Here is a 17546-nt window from a genome sequence, read left to right as displayed (position 1 = left end):
ATTGTACATCGTCGATAGCCTCTTCCCTACATGGGTAATTCTATGCGTGATATTATAGGTATACCACCTCTAATCTAAACATAAGCATGCATGTTACATCATATAAGTCATATGAAGTTATATGTCCGAATATCCCATATAACTCTTAACATAGGACCATAACACAACATAACACATAAGTGTTACATCACTTAATTTCTAGTAAAGTTGTATAAACTCACATAATAAACTTACACACTACATATGATATGTAAAAAATATATGACCCGTATAACTTGTTAGTTATGTATGGATACTATGTCAATGATATCCGTATAGCCTTCCCTTTTATTATTCAAAGTTTGTAACGCGACGTGTTCGCGCAGTGAGATAGCTTAACTGTAAAAGTCACAGTTCGAAAAAAAAGAACCCACTAATTTATTTCCAAAACTTATTACTCAGATCCAAAGTAGATGTCAACACATAATCATCAAACTTTGTGTAAATCATAATATCATATGCACTTTTCAAAGTCAAACAAAAGAGAGAGCAATGTGCTAAAGTACAATATCAACAAATTATATACCAACATTAATCTAATCAAGAAGCAGCCTTAAACTTATAAACCTTAGCACACACAATATAAACAAACATGTTCAAGCAACTAAGCCCAGCCAAAAGCCAAAAGCCAAAAGAAGTAATTGTTAGGTTCGGAGTCACACACAAACACGAATACAATAGTAAAACCGAAAGAATAAACGAAAGAGACACAAGGATTTAAGTGGTTCGGTCACGGTGTATGACCTACGTCCACTGTCGATAACTAGGGTTTTCTTATTATTGAGTGATACCAACTTACAAGTACAGGAGAGAATATATAGACTAGACAATTAGGGTTTAACCCTTTAACTAAACTGGGCCTGATTAGAGCTTTTGGGCTTGGCCAAAACTCAAACAGCTTAATCTCCTAATTCTGTCTATTCGTCTAAACCGGACCCGACCCATGATGGATCGGAGACCACAACATAACAATCTCCCACTTGGGCTTCGAGACATCTTCTCTAAACCACCACTTGGATGCGTCAAACATTTCAACCTGCTCCCATTTGGAGACGTAAAATGTCTTCACCTGCATTGCCTTGTACATGTAAAATAAAACCCATCTGGTTTTGCACCTCCTAGTTACCCTTCGCCTTCTCAACATTATTTCTGAAGGCCTGCTGAAGCTCTGCACAGCTTCAGCTTATCCAGCATCACCGGCTTGGTGAACATATCTGCTGGATTCTTAGCACCTGAGATATTTTTCAAACTGAAAACACCATCACTGATCAAATCTCTGACAAAGTGATATCTCCTCCCGATGTGCTTAGTCTTCGAATGATAGACTGGATTCTTCGCAAGTTTCACTGCACTCTCATTGTCACAATATAAGAAGAACTTTGCCTGTTTCTTTCTCAACTCTTCAAGAAAAGTTCTCAACCATACTAATTCTTTACTTGCTTCGGCTGCTGCCATATATTCTGCCTCAGTGGTTGATAAAGCAACACTTTTCTGAAGTCTGGACATCCAACATACTGCTGTTCCCCCAACTGTGAAAACATAACCAGTAGTGCTTTTAAACGTCTTCTTACATCCACCCAGATCAGCATCTGAATAACCCCTGAGAATTGTATCTTTCCCCTTAAAACATAACCCCAAACTGGAAGTACCCTTTAAGTATCTGAGTAACCATTTCACCGCTTCCCAATGTTCCTTTCTCGGATCCGACATAAAACGACTAACTACCCCGACAGCATGAGCAATGTCTGGCCGTGTACAAACCATGGCGTACATGAGACTGCCAACAGCAGATGCATACGGAACTTTAGCCATCTCTGTTCTTTCTTCCTCTGTTCTGGGAGACTGGTCTTTGGTAAGTTTGAAATGACTTCCCAGAGGTGTGTTTCTCGGTTTAGTCTTCTCATCATTCATCCTGAATCTTTCTAACACTTTCCCTATGTATTTCTCTTGGGATAGTGTTATGGAGCCATCTTTCTTTCTGGATATACTCATCCCCAAAATCTGTTTGGCTGGATCTTTCATCTCAAATTCATCAGACAACTGTTTCTTCAACTTGCGAATCTCCTTCATATCAGATCCTGCAATTAACATATCATCTACATAAAGAAGTAGAATGATATATGAGCCTTTAAACTTCTTTAAGTAGCAGCAATGGTCGGCCTCGCATTTCTTGTACCCAGTTCTCACCATAAAATCATCAAACTTTAGGTACCATTGCCTAGGTGCCTGCTTCAGACCATACAAGCTTTTCTTCAATTTGCAGACCCATTTTTTTTTCCCGGCAACCTAAAATCCCTCAGGTTGTGCCATATAGATCTCCTCGTCAAGATCACCATGTAAAAATGCTGTCTTAACATCTAATTGCTCTAGATGTAAATTTTCTGCAGCAACAATACTTAAGATCAATCTGATGGTGGTCATCTTCACAACTGGAGAGAATATTTCATTATAATCAATTCCCTTCTTTTGCTGGAAACCCTTGACCACTAAACGAGCTTTGTATCATTTAGACCCATCATGTTCTTCCTTGACTCTATAGACCCATTTATTCTGTAGAACTCTTTTATCTGGTGGAAACTTGGTTAAAACCCATGTCTGGTTTTTACTCAAAGAGTTCATCTCCTCCTTCATAGCATGCTCCCACTGGAGCGAATCTTTCAACTTAAGTGCTTCATAATAACTCTCTGGCTCACCATTTTCAGTTAAAAGGAGATAATTAACTGAAGGTTTGTAACGTACCGGCTGTTTAGAAACTCTGGTGGACCTCCTAACCCAGTGCTGAGGCGGGTCAGGTTCTTGTGGAGACTGTTCATCCTCAGACTCTGAACTCCCACTGTCAGAGACTCCCTCTGACTCTTCATTTCCACCAATATCATCATCTTCAAATTCAGGAACTGTGGTTTCTTCAGTTTCTGTCTCGGGTTCGGTAGCTGACTCAACTGTCTTTTTCTGAGCATCAATTTCATATTCAACCTGCTCTTTCTGAACCCTTGATTTTGAAGTGTTTCTATCTTTGTATAACTCAGCCTCATTAAAAGTTGCATGCTTGCTTCTGACTACTTTTCTGCTTTCTAAATCCCAAAGCCTGTAGCCCATTTCGTTTGACCCATATCCAATGAAAACATATTTTTTAGCTTTAGCATCAAGCTTGTCATTTTTCACTAGGTCATAAGCGCTACACCCAAAGACTTTCAAATGCTTATAATCTGCAGCTTTACCTTTCCACTCTTCTTCTGGTGTCTTGAAACCCAACGGTACTGACAATCCCTGGTTAATTAAATAAGCTGCAGTGTTAACTGCATCTGCCCAGAACGTCTTTGGAAGCCCGGCATTAAGTCTCATACTTCTTGCCCTTTCATTTAACGTCCTGTTCATTCGTTCTGCCACTCCATTTTGTTGAGGAGTGCCAGGGACTGTAAAGATCATCCGAATACCGTACTCTTCACAATAATCACGGAATTCTTTGCTAACGTATTCACCACCGTTATCCGACTTCAAGCATTTCACCTTCAAATCAGTTTCCAATTCAACAGCAGTTTTCCATTTCTTAAAAGTATCAAAAACATCAGATTTATTTTTAAGAAAGTAAACCCATACCTTGCGTGTCGAATCATCAATGAAGGTGACATAATAGTGCGATCCTCCCAAAGAAGAGACTGAAGTTGGTCCATAGACATCAGAGTGAATAAGCTCCAATTTCTGAGCTTTCGGTTGTTTTCCGGTCTTCACAAAAGATACTTTCTTCTTTTTACCGAAAACACATGGTTCACAAAATTCAGATTCAACCTTCTTCAGTTCTGGAATTTTTCCTCTAGCAACGAGCATTTTCATCCCTTTTTCACTCATGTGGCCGAGTCGTTGGTGCCACAAACTAGACTGAGTCGGTCCACTGGTCACTGCATTTACCCCATCAGCTGGAATTTCAACCATGTATAAAGTGCCCTTCTTTTTACCTCTGGCGATCACAAGATTCCCTTTCACAACTTTCCATTGACCCCCACCAAACATAACATCATATCCTTGGTCATCTAACTGCCCAACAGAAATTAGCTTTCTTCTAAGGCTAGGAACGACCCAAACATCCTTTAGAGTCCATGAGGTGCCCAATGAAGTTTTTAGTTCAATATCCCCCATCCCCGTGATATCAACAGCATGATTATTAGCCAAACGAACTTTACCAAAATTACCTGTTCGGAGATTCTTCATCTTCTTCGTGCTATAAGTGGCATGAAAAGATGCACCAGAATCCATAATCCATGAATCTGTTGATTCTTCAACACAGCAGATAAGAGTCTCTTCTGAACCTTCTGAATCATCTGAACCGGTGGCCAGATTAACTTCCTTCTTAGATTCTTTCTTTTCTTTTGAAATTGAGGGGTTAGGGCATTGGTTTCTGAAATGCCCCATTTCTTTGCAATTCCAACACTCAATGTCTTTTCTGGGCTTTGACTGACTTCTTCTTCTAGACTTTGACCTACCCCTGCCATTACCTTTCTCTCTTCTCCTACCTCTCCCTTCGGTGCTCAATATAGAACTAGATGTCTCACCAGAATTCCTTCTTCTTATGTCCTCCCCTAAAATCAAATCCCGGACTCCTTCAAAAGTAAGCTTAGTATTCCCAGAAGAACTACTAACTGCAGTAACAGTCCCTGACCAACTTTCGGGTAACGAGGATAACAAGAGTAACGCTTGAACTTCATCATCAAACTTGATATCAACAGAAGACAAACGAGAAATAATAGTGTTGAAGTCATTAACATGAGAGGTAACAGATGCCCCTTCCTTCATTCTGGTGTTAACTAGCTGTCTAATCAGAAATACCTTGTTTGATGCAGAAGGCTTTTCATACATATTTGACAAGGCTTTCATAAGACCATACGTGGTAGTTTCATTTACAATATTGAATGCCACATTCTTAGCTAGTGAGAGTCTAATAACAGCTATGGCTTTTCTGTCAAGTACCTTCCACTCATCATCTTTCATACTTTCCGGTTTCCTCTCTTCTAGTGCTTCCATTAAGTCTTTCTGACATAGCAAATCCTCAATTTGCATTTTCCACCATCCAAAATCCTGACCATCAAACTTCTCAATCTTGATCTTTCCGTCCTCAGCCATTATCCAAACTGAGTTTTGATTACAGCAAACAACCAAACTACCCAAGGAATAAAAGGACTGGAAACTGATCAGAAAAAACGAACCAGCAGCTGCGGAACCCTAATCAGCGGCGGCGGAACTGTAGCAGCGGCGGCGGTACTGTAGCGGCGGCGCGGTACTGTAGCGGCGGCGGCGGTACTGTAGCGGCGGCAGCGGTACTGTAGCAGCGGCGGTGGAACTGTAGCAGCGGAGCAGCGGCGGCGGAACTGTGTGTATAATCGAGAACCAGGCTCTGATACCAATTGTTAGGTTCGGAGTCACACACAAACACGAATACAATAGTAAAACCGAAAGAATAAACGAAAGAGACACAAGGATTTAAGTGGTTCGGTCACGGTGTATGACCTACGTCCACTGTCGATAACTAGGGTTTTCTTATTATTGAGTGATACCAACTTACAAGTACAGGAGAGAATATATAGACTAGACAATTAGGGTTTAACCCTTTAACTAAACTGGGCCTGATTAGAGCTTTTGGGCTTGGCCAAAACTCAAACAGCTTAATCTCCTAATTCTGTCTATTCGTCTAAACCGGACCCGACCCATGATGGATCGGAGACCACAACATAACAGTAATCAAGATGACCCTCATTCAAATTATCCGGTATCCACCCGGGCTTCCCACCCCGCGCACTAAAATAAGTAACCACCGTCAAAATAAACGAGCTCAAATAATTCCCCAACGCAGTAGTCAGCAACGAAAGCGCACTGCACAAGCTACGCATAGCGTCAGGCGACTGGTCATAAAAAAACTCGACCTGCCCAATAAAGAAAAACACCTCAGCAGCGCCTAAAAAGAAATACTAAGGCGCTTGCCAGAACACGCTCATCGGTACTGCAACGTTTTGGTTAACCAAATTAGAAGAATTTGCAACGTCGAGCCGCTTTATTTCTACCAAAGCTGCAGCTGCCATGCAAAATATTGATAGAAACAAACCTATACCCATTCGTTGCAGCTCTGAAAAACCGCGCCCATTGCCAGTGAACTTTCTAGCGAATGGAACAATCAGCCTGTCGTAAACTGGGACCCAGAATATGACACTGAAGACATCAAAAGCTGAAAGTGTGGCTGCGGGTAGTGTGAATGACCCGATTGTCGTGTCCATTGCCATACCTTGTTCTACGAATAATGTTGACATTTGTGCATACACTGCAGAAAACACGATCCCCGTTGCCCAAATTGGGAACATTCGGATTAAGATTTTGAGTTCTTCGACTTGTGTTACGGTGCATAGTTTCCATGAGTCTGAGTAGCTTCCAGTTTCGTGCTCGGTAGATGTCACTACCGCAGCTTTATCGAGATACCTGCAAAGAAAAGTTAAAAAAATTAGTGACGCAAAGCGGAAGCAAGAAAATAAAGAATACGGAGAAATAATTCTCAATGAAATAAATGGTTAAAAATACTTAACTCAAAACTAAAACTAAGAAAGTAAATTATGCTAATCAGTGAAAAAACGCGTAAAATAAAGAAAAAGGTTTGAATATTGCGAAAATTGGGGAAAAAGTCTTTATTGGCGAAATTAGAGGCCTGAATGATGGAATTTGGGCCTGAAAACTGGGTCATCATGGTCCGGCTCGTCGAGACTTTGTCCGCTGACTGTAATAGAGGTGAACAAGTGGAGTCGCTCGCGAGTTACTTGAGATCAGATCGATAGAAAGCTCGAAAAGAGAAGAGCCTTATCGAACCCGAGCTGAGCCTGAGCCTCAGATAAAGCTCGATTAGTTACCTAGCCCGAGCTCGAACATGTATTTTTTTTATATGAACTCTTTTGGACTTCTATGTATTAAATTTACTCTGCACAACCGAGCTCGAGCTGAGCTTAGGTTGGTATTAAGGTTTTTCTCAAAATATATAAAATAATTGAAAATGTATACAAATTAATTAATAAATAACAAACAAGCTGAGCCCGAGCTGAGCTTGGGTCCGACAGCCGGGCCACATGGTCCGGCTTGTTGAGACCTTTCTATTGACTGGTAATTGGGCCCGTAATTCACTTTTGGCCCATGCTCTTCCTTTTTAAAGTTATGTTTTTTTAAAGTCCAGGTAAGAGTCTGCTAACTTGTAAATCAATATTGAAAAAACTTAATATACAATCGATAAGTAAATAACTAGAGTTGAGAAAATTACTTGAGCTCGTCAGTATGGAGAATTTTCCGACTACCGCCAATGGCCGACACTTTGTCGGTGGTTTCAAACAAGAGCGAGCTATCATCCGGGACCGAAATATTTCTCTTATGAAATGATGCAACTAAAACCTGGCACATTCGGGTAATCGGGCTACCCCCGGGTTTCTGAAACCTATAAAGAGGCGTTCCTATAAAGAAACTAACGATAGCAACGCCCATAAAGAATGCTGGAATCGCGAACCCCAATCCCCATCCTTTGTTTTCTTGAATCCAAACAATGAAAGTACCCGACACCAACGCCCCGATATTTATTGAAAAATAAAACCAGTTGAAAAAAGACCCTTTTTTCACACGCTCGTTTGCATCCGTGTCATCAAACTGATCTGCACCGAACGATGAAACACACGGTTTGATCCCACCGGTTCCCAGTGCAATCAAGTAAAGCCCGGTAAACAAAAATGCATACTGTAAAGGCGTAGCCTCAGGACAAACTGTGTCTATGCATTCGACCGGTTTTAAAAACGGGACAGTGTCAATGTGCCCATTCCCTGTGAACAATAAGATTAATAATTATTTCAAAATAATAAAAAGAATTTTATTATTATGGTATATTGGTTTTTATTAATCCTAATTATCATATTTTGGTCGTTGCCGGTCCCAACTAACGAATTAGTTGCTGACGGTCCCATCTTTTAACGTATTTGTTACCAGCGGTCAGCGACTAACAGAATCCTAACGCCGTTACTTGCAAGTTGCCCAGAAAAACGTTTTTGGCGGGAAAACATTTTTTTCCGAAAAACTCAACTTGAACACCGTCCCCACCACCAACCAACCACGACCCGTGGTTGGTTGGTGGTGAGTCAGTTGGCGGTGGGGCGGTGTTCAGGTTGAGTTTTTCGACAAAAGTGTGACTTTTCTAGCCAAAATCGTTTTTCCAGCAACCTGCAAGTAATAGCGTTAGGATTCTGTTAGTCGCAGACTGTTGGGAACAAATACGTTAAAAGATGAGACAGTCAGCAGCCAATTCGTTAGTCGGGACCAGCAGCGACCAAAAGATGATAGTTGGGATAAATAAAAACCAATACCAAAGTTTAAAGATATGATCATTAAATCATTACAATGAAATATATAACAGAGAAGACAGCAATAGTCCAACATCTTCCCCAATAAGCATCCTCTAACACAGCACCAATAAGCGGAGTGAGGTAACAAGTTCCTTGCCACGTCGTAACAGTGGCGGCAGCCGCAGCGTTTCCTTGATGCAACTTTTTGGTGAGGTAACTGACTAGATTAGTAGCTATGCCATAATAAGCGAGACGCTCACAACACTCGTTACCTGTTTTTACCTCAAAACCGTTACAAAACCAACACTGGAAAATATATATATGTTGTGAAAGTAATAGTTGTGAAGAGTACCGAGAATAAACGGGCAGGCTTTCCAAGTCCCGGTATCGCTTTTTAAAACGGGTTGTCCCTTAATGTCGACTGACCCGTCTCCGGTATACAGGCTGCTCTCATTCTACACAAAACACAAAGATGTTAAACTAAACTTAGTATTATATTAATATGCGTGACATTAATATATGCAAATAACGTGTCGTATGTTTGTACGGGTCAAACAAATAAGGATCGGGTTAATTATTAGAAGAACATAAGTGATCACATTCACTGTGATTTATATATATGTTGTGTTTGTTATTATATCAAATGCATTTGTTAAAAAAAATGTGAATGCTACTAATCCTTTGATATCAATAGTCCAGTGAATATAACTATATATAAATTAGTGGATATTAATCAGGTAATTAACAGAGTGGTTATAACTTATAAACTTGAGAAGGATTCATGTATCAGTAAACTTTTGCTGCAAATAATGGCATCATAACACTGTGAAGTAAAGCATAATAAAAGGAAAAATGACCAAAAAGTCCATTTGATTTGACCGGTCAATGTCGACAATATGTCCATTTGACCAACCAATTTCCAAATTGTCCACCCTAAAACTTGTCGACTTGATCACTTTTTAATCATTACTCGCCGCCAGTTTTGACTAATATTAACACTCGTCGAACCGATAACTTTTTAATCATTACTTGACAGGATATTTAACCAACCAGATTCTGCCACTTGTTCAAATAATATCGTCGGAAGCCATATAAATTTCGTCCGAAGCCAGAATAGACAACACCAAAATAAACCTCGTTTGACGCCTAAATAATCCGGTTGGCTACAACGATTTTTCTATAAAAAAAAGCGACTGGTTTGGTTGGTTAAAAAAACTAGCGACTAGTTTGGTTGGTGACAAAACTAGCGAATAATCTAGTTGGTTAAAAATCCCAACTAATAATTATTAAAAAGTGATCATGTCAACGACTTTTAAGGTGGAAATTTTGGTATTGGTTGGTCAAATGGGCATTTTGTCGACATTGACGCGTCAAATCAAATGGACCTTTTGGTCATTATCCCATAATAAAAACTAGGGGTGTGCATTAACCCAAAAAAACTTACCCGAAACCAAAAAAAAAAACTGAAAAACGCGACCGAAACAAAAACCGACGGTTTGGTTTTATGTTTTTGAAAAAACTGGACTTCCTGTTCAAGTTCGGTTTTGGTTTCACATGTAATAAAAACTGAAAAAACCAAACCGAACCGAATTTATAGATTTTGAATTTTTATTTTAAGTTGTTTTCACTAACTTAATAAACGTGTAACTCAAATACTTTCACCAAATGTATACTAATCAATTTGTTATTAGCTAACAAAATAATCCAGGTATATTGTGCGACAAAAGCTTCCCAACTAAACTAAAGGGAAAATTTTATAGGATTGCAGTTAGACATGCAATGCTATACGGAGCAGATTGCTGGGCCATCAAGAAGGCACAAGTGCGAAAGATGGAGGTAGCAGAAATGAGAATGCTACGTTGGATGTGTGGGCACACAAGGTTAGACCGAATAACAAACGTTGTGTTTCGGGAGAGATTAGGGGTAGCGAACATAGCAGACAAGATAAGAGAGTGGAGATTGAGATGGTTTGGACATGTGAAGAGAAGACAGATGACGAATCCTGTTAGATCCGTAGAAAGCATTATTATAGAGGGGAGGAGGGGTAGAGGACGACCTAAATTGACTTGGGACGAGATGATTAGGCATGATTTGATAGACCTAAACCTCTCCGAGGACATGGTTGAGGATAGGAATTCTTGGAGAAGTAGAATTAAAGTTAAGGTTTTTAGGGAGAAAGGAATACATTAGGGCTTCAATTTTCCTTATTTTGGTCACACACCAGAATGATATTCTCTTTACATATACATATATATAGTATTATTATTATTACTATTATTAGTATTATTAGTATTATAATTATTATTAGTATTATCACTATTTTATATTACTGACTTTGATTTCCTTTTGTATTCCATTATACATTGTATAATGTACTTTAGAGCCGAAGGTCTCTTTGAAAGCCACCTCTTTATCCCTTTGGATAGAGGTACTGGGCCAAAAATTTTCAACCTTAAATGACAAAACCTAAAAAATCCAAATCCAAGCCGAATCCAAAAAACCCAAAACCCAAAAAAACTGAAACCGAACGGTTTTCAAAAATTCAAAACCGAACCAAGCACACCCGGAATAAAAATTAGTGCTGGATCACAAATCAACAAACAAAAATTGCAAAATCATATATGTAGATTACTTCAAAATTAATTTAACAATAAGTTTTGATTTGAAACTGAAAACTAATTAATAATTAATAATAATAATAATGACCTCAATGAGTGCATCTTCTAAGAGCAATGCTTGTTCTTGTTCGTGAGTTCCCATGATGAGATCAAACCTCTGTGTGTGTGTGTTGGTGGTTTGGTTTTTAAGGAGACGTGTGTTTAAGGTTGAAGCACTTGTTTTGTTTGTGATAGAGTATCATATAAGATTCCCGCAAATACAGCAAGACAGGTAGATATTATTTTTATATAGGAACAAACAAGACGTGTCAAATCAAATCAACAACTTGTATTTAATTTGGGTATAGACTGATTGAACATGGTCGACATCCTGTATAATAATATTATACAGCTTACGTATGATAAGTACGCGAGGCGCTCAAAGAAAAAAAACAAGGCAAAATACTAAAACGCTCAGCCGGAAATCTAAAACGCTCAAAAACGGGTTTCGTGAAAAAAAGGTAAAGATCGATTAACTATCCAAAGCTGTTTTTTTCGTTGAATCGATGATTAATTGGGCATGTATTGATGATTCCGATATGTTGGGATGTGATTTCATGGATCGATTTGTGAAAAAAAAGGATTCGCTTACGTATTGTACGTTAAGGTATTATTGTCTTGGATCTTTTGCCTAATTGAATGACACTTATTTTGGTTATATCTTAAAGACAGATTGCAGATTTTGTTCTTTAAATAGGTGTAATTAATGGATTTTGTTCTTTAAAAAGTTTATTTTGTTCTTTTTTGTGAGGGCATTAAGTCTTTTTACGCATAGTGTTTAAGTATTTATAATTAAAAAATAAATTAAATATATTATTAGGAAAAAAAACTAAATAAATTATTTTAAACAAAAATCCCGTTAAGTTTTGGCATGCTTGGATTTAAGTGAGCTTTTGAATGACAGTTAGTGTAAAGGACAAAAACGAATGTATTTTGTCATATAAAGGACATCGTCCACAAATAAACTTTTTAAATGACCTGATCGATAAATCGCATATATTTAAAGAACAAAATTTATAATTTTGTCTTATCTTAAAAACAGAAGATTTCTAAAATAATCCCAAAGATTCCAAATATGTCCCATCAAAATTGTTTTTCCAGATTTGTCACTATTCTAACGTGTCATCGACGATGTGTTATGTAGTCCTATCGACGAGTTAGCTAATACATTGTCAACGATTTGTTAATCAAAATACATGGTCAAAGATGTGTTAAGCATTACTTAACGCATTGTAAAGCATAAATTAATGCTTAACGCATCATCAATCATAAGTTAACACTTAACACATCGTCGACCATGCGTATTGCATCCCACGCGACGTTATCTGATTGGTTTACTAACACATCGACGGTATTCCCTAACACATTATTCAACGATGAGATACGTAAGAGACAAAACTTAAAGCTTTAATTATGAAAAACAAACTTAGAATCGTTTTCTATAAATGAACTATGTTAGAATTTTTCTCTAAATAACTTTACTAAATTTAGATTAATAAAAAGTTTATGTGAATATATGAAAGTCAACAAAAAGAACATACTTGTTATGGTGTATTTATGTACTTATATTATCAACATGATATGATCTAGAATTCTAGATAGCGTGTTTATGGATAAGCAACAAGCCGTCCTGTTTTATGGGTTAATCATTATTAAAGATTTAAAGGTAAGGATGAAAGTCTAAAAGAGTTATTAATAAACTAATCAACATTTATTTGGCAAAGTTTGTTATTTAATTTTATTATCTTCTTATCATAATTCAACATTGTTTGATTTGTTTTTGATAATTGAAATTAAGTTGTTTTCTCGTTCTTTTACTTCATGTTATTGGGAGATTTGGTTCATCTCGAATAGAGCCATGAACATCGTCAAACTCAACCCTATTATTTTCTTAAAGTTTTATGATCCAAACTTGTTTCAACCAGTTACTACACAGCCTGACCATAAAAGTTACCACATGTAGGTGATTTTTTTAGTTTTAATAACGCAAATAAATTAGAAAATAATGCATGAGAATGGTGATGACAATGGGTCAAGTTTGGTTTAGGTAATCGCATAATGGATACAATTAATACTCGATTACCCCCCCCCCTGCTTTGTGTTTCATATATTTCCATCGAGTTTTGGATTTGATTGTCGTCCCTAGATGAGAACATTGTTCTATAGGCTTTCCTCCATATCTTTGCCTCTCATAACGAAAGAAACTAAAATAAAAAAAATTATGAAATTTGCTCTCTTTTTGTCTATATTTCCTTGCCTTTATTTTTTTTGATTAATTTCAAATATACCCTTACAAACATCAGAAATATCATATTTACCCAATCAAAACTTAAAATATCATATACGCCCTTATAAACTAACTAAAATATCATATATGCCCTTACAAAATTTATAAAAGTATCATATATACCCCCATACATTAATAATAATTTAATAAATGACCACTTTATCGTTATTCTTCTTAAATTTTAACTTTCATATATGACAATTTTTTTCTTTATTCTCTTTTCCTTCAAGTTAACACACAATGTCTATTAAAACATGTGATATTGAAGAGTCAAAATCACATGTTTGAATAACGACTACGAGGAACAAAAACAAGTTCATTATAAAATCAGAGAATAAAGAATATAGAGAGTTTACAAAACATTTTATTTTTTATTCAAATCAAAAGATCTAAATATGCGATAATAGTTCAATTAAACAAATATTTATTTTCTTCTAAGCAAACACATCACCTAATATAATATACTTTGATGATTTTTTTTTCTATATATTAAAATTTTGGTTCATATCTTAACGGCTTAACCAATATTAGGTTGAATTTTCGTATTTAAGACTAAACTGAAACACGCAATAATCTATCAAAATTTCAAAAAAAAGCATAATTTTGAAGGGTCATAAGTCATAACACCCATAGAAGAAGTATGAAAAGAATAAAGACAAAAAGACAGTAGATAACTATACATGTATTTGAAACTTTCACGTCTCAGGATTCTTGGTGGGCTCCCCAAAAGCCCAAATATATCTTTTTTAATATTTTACTTTTGACTACAAGCATCCTCAAATTTAAAAGGAAAAAAAATTCAGAATATAGTACTTAACTTTAATTCAAGTACGTTTGACAAGTTTACATTTTTTTCTTTTTTCTTTGAAAAAACTTTCATTAATTAAAATAGTAACATAGCAAGATGCTAGAGGCAAATCAAACACAAACAAACATTAAAAGTACATATTTTTTATTCAAAAGAAACCCAAAGATTTGATGTATTTTAATATTTGCGGCCTGATTATCTTTCTGCATTAAAAATCGCCTCATTTCGAGCCTTCCACGCGCACCAATAGGCCGTCGTTATGATACCATGTAGAGCATTCTTCTTCTTTAACCATAGTGAGGCTATTTTATCTAGACCGTAAACGTATAAATGGGAGGAATCTTGCACCGTTAACTTACAATTCTCCACACTTGATTAACAAATTGACTGGAAGTAAATATATGCTCTATAGTTTCTGGTGACTCCTCACAAAGACAACAAATCTGTTGACTCGATTAGGGCATCTTGATGTTGCAATCCAAGCGGGCTGCCATCCAATTCATCCCCGGTTGCTTTCCACATGAACACATTAACTTTTTTTAGTATCTAGTCATTCCATACCATTACAAATGGGGATGTTGTACTTATACCGTAGCATTATACATGGCTCTTTTCATCGATGTTACCGTGATTTTTCCTGACTTATCCTCGATCCAACTCCAGTTGTCTTTTCTATCCGATGTTCACGTTTAAAAGTAAGTTTTGAGAGATTCATCAATTCACTCGATTCTATTACATTCAAGGGTCTTTATCTCCACTTCCAGGTCCATGATTGAGAACGACTATTAAAACGATCATGACACAAGACAATACTTTTAGCAAACGATGGTAAATAAATCAGGGAACGTATCTTTAAGCGGTTTTGGTCCAAGCCAAACATCAATCCAAAACCTTATGTTATTACCTTTACCCACTTTACCCTCCATCATATTTCCAATGTTAATATTAGACCAAACGTAGTGGGTGCTAGGGGTGTTCACGGTTTGGTTTGAAACCGTGAAACCGCCCAAACAGGTCACTGGTTTGACGGTTCGGTTCGTTTCGAATCTCAACGGTTCGGTTTTGGTTTATGATAACCAAAAACCGTTACTAACGGTTTTGCTACGGTTTGACCTAAAAACCGTCAAAACCGGACCGTGAACACCCCTAGTGGGCGCTATATCCCCCCCCCCCCGAAAAAAAAGTCTCATAGCGCTTGGGCACACCACCCCAGGGCGCTTTGGGGTAAATGTTGGTTTTGGGCGTTTCCTACAAAGTGTCTCACCTATTGTTCATCCAACCTATCAGGTTTTTTTTTCTTCACAAACACCAACCAATCAATTTCTTTATTTTTATGAAATATAGGAAAAAAAATATTAATTGGGTAATGATTGAAGAGGCTTTATCCACTACACCTTTTTATTGTAAAAAAACCTCTATAGTGATGTAAAACGCGACTATATATCGACTCAATTCGCTCCACATAATCTTAGCATTTTGATGACGTAAACTGCTATTAAAATCCAATTTCCGAATAAAAGTCTATTATTTGAAAAATTCCTACACTTCAAAAGAGTAAAAGGTCCAAGAAGTACAACAAATATCGTTTTATTATTTGAAAATGACAGATTACGGAAAATGTGAGTATTTGATATTCATTGCAATTTTTGTTCATCAAGGTTTTAAAAGGGAATGATCAAATTCAAATTATCCCATCGTCTTTGCCTTCTATTTTATTCTTTTCTTTATTATGTTTACTCTCACTAAATTAGACGTTAACTAAATTCAATTAAACGAGTGTAATATATTCAAATTGAATTCGAAAAATTCAAATAAAAAAAAACTTCGATTTTCAATTTTTCATATATGAATTTTGTTTTCTAATTTTTTAGTTGGTTATATATTTAATGAATTCAAGACATAAATTTTGAATGGAGTTTCAAAATTCGACTTTCCCCCAACCCAAATTCAAAACATATACAAACGTTCATACATAATGTTTTACACGTATGCTTTTCTTATCTAATTGGGTTTGCTTAAAGCAGTCTGACTGAGTTTGAACCGAATTTAAACTTTAAAATTTGAATATGTTATTTTATGTCTAGATTGAACCGGGTTTCAATTCTAATTCAATTTCCAAATACCAATTCAAGAAAATTGATTCAATTAACACGAATGTTTCATGAGTGCTGATGTGACAAGTGACCCAAAACAGTCGAGAGTGAGGTATGATACATAACCTTATAATGAAGCGTGAATGAAATGGTCCAACCCTAGCTATTGTGCCCAATTGCCCATTAGAAATTTGAAGGACATAAGTTGTGACTTGTGAGTAGGATGGTCCACGATCATGAATTCATGACTCACCCAAAAGAAGTTTTCAAACGTACATAGGTACATATGCATATTATTATATCCATTTCACATAATCCTATTTTAGCCCACACTGGGCCATATTGTGAACCATAGTTTAGTTTACAATACATTTAGTTCACTAACAACTAACAAGTAACAACAATTTTTGTTAACATGATATGACCGACAGCGACCAAAAGATGATAGTTATAATTAATAAAAACCAACATACCTTATAATTATAATGCATTAATACATGAACTCTTTGACTGTAGTGAGTTAGTGCTATGGAATTAATATATGTGACATCTAGATGATTAGTAGAGTGGTTCAAGGATAAAATAACAAAAGAATAGTATGTTAGTAAGACGATTGTGATAACTATAAGGCGGTGAAAAATACGTGAAGTTATTGCAAAAACAACAATAATAATATTTTATGAACGACCAAAAATTTAAGCAAGTAACGTGCATATGTGAACCGTTAAAAAGCTAAACATGCAAATGTAGATATGTATTTTTTTCAAGCAAGACCTCAATACAAATACAAATACAAATACAAAGTTTAAACGCGTTATATACACTTTCGAAGATGTTATAAGTGCTTGTTGATCTGGTATTTTCTCAAATTCAAACACAACAAATGATTAAATAGAAAGATATAAAGATATAGATGGCTATATCACCTGATTAGTTAACACTAACCTGATGGAACCCGAAAAAAGATGAAGCGATGACGTGTTTTAGTTCTCTCCTCGCTACATAATCCTTTAAATGGGCCATGTTAGCGAATTTATCGGTCAAATCATTCATCCGTTGCTCTCCACAGACACCATATTGTAATGAAACATATCGCAAGAAATGGTTTTGCTTTTCGCTTCTAAAATCTCGTATACATGCAAGTAAAGGTGTAAAAAACTGGTTAACCGAAAACCAAACCGGACCGGTTCACATCTAAAACCAGTTTTAGTCAAACCTGCTCCCAAACCGAACCGAACAGCCGGTTCGTATAGCGGTTCGGCCTTTTCAATGTCAAACCAGCTTTAAAACTATTTTTTTTTCCTAAAACCAGTTCTA

General features: G+C 36.6%; 1 pseudogene across 1 annotated transcript; it reads right to left on the bottom strand.

The window, feature by feature from the left end:
* Positions 1 to 473: 473 nt before the first annotated feature.
* LOC143582608 (protein NRT1/ PTR FAMILY 8.3-like) lies at positions 474 to 11255 on the bottom strand (annotated as a pseudogene). Its single transcript, XR_013144001.1, has 6 exons — positions 11091 to 11255; positions 8737 to 8839; positions 8439 to 8656; positions 7322 to 7868; positions 5765 to 6498; positions 474 to 668 (listed from the first exon to the last, which is right to left on the bottom strand). The product of XR_013144001.1 is annotated as a protein NRT1/ PTR FAMILY 8.3-like (transcript).
* Between the last annotated feature and the right edge of the window lie 6291 nt (positions 11256 to 17546).

The sequence above is a fragment of the Bidens hawaiensis genome, unplaced genomic scaffold, assembly GCF_021521415.1.
Source record: "Bidens hawaiensis isolate Kalapana, Puna unplaced genomic scaffold, B.hawaiensis_p1.1 tig00031803_1, whole genome shotgun sequence".
Taxonomy (NCBI): domain Eukaryota; kingdom Viridiplantae; phylum Streptophyta; class Magnoliopsida; order Asterales; family Asteraceae; genus Bidens; species Bidens hawaiensis.
The sequence above is the reverse complement of the archived record's forward strand: the minus strand, read 5'-3'. Positions and strand labels throughout refer to the sequence as shown.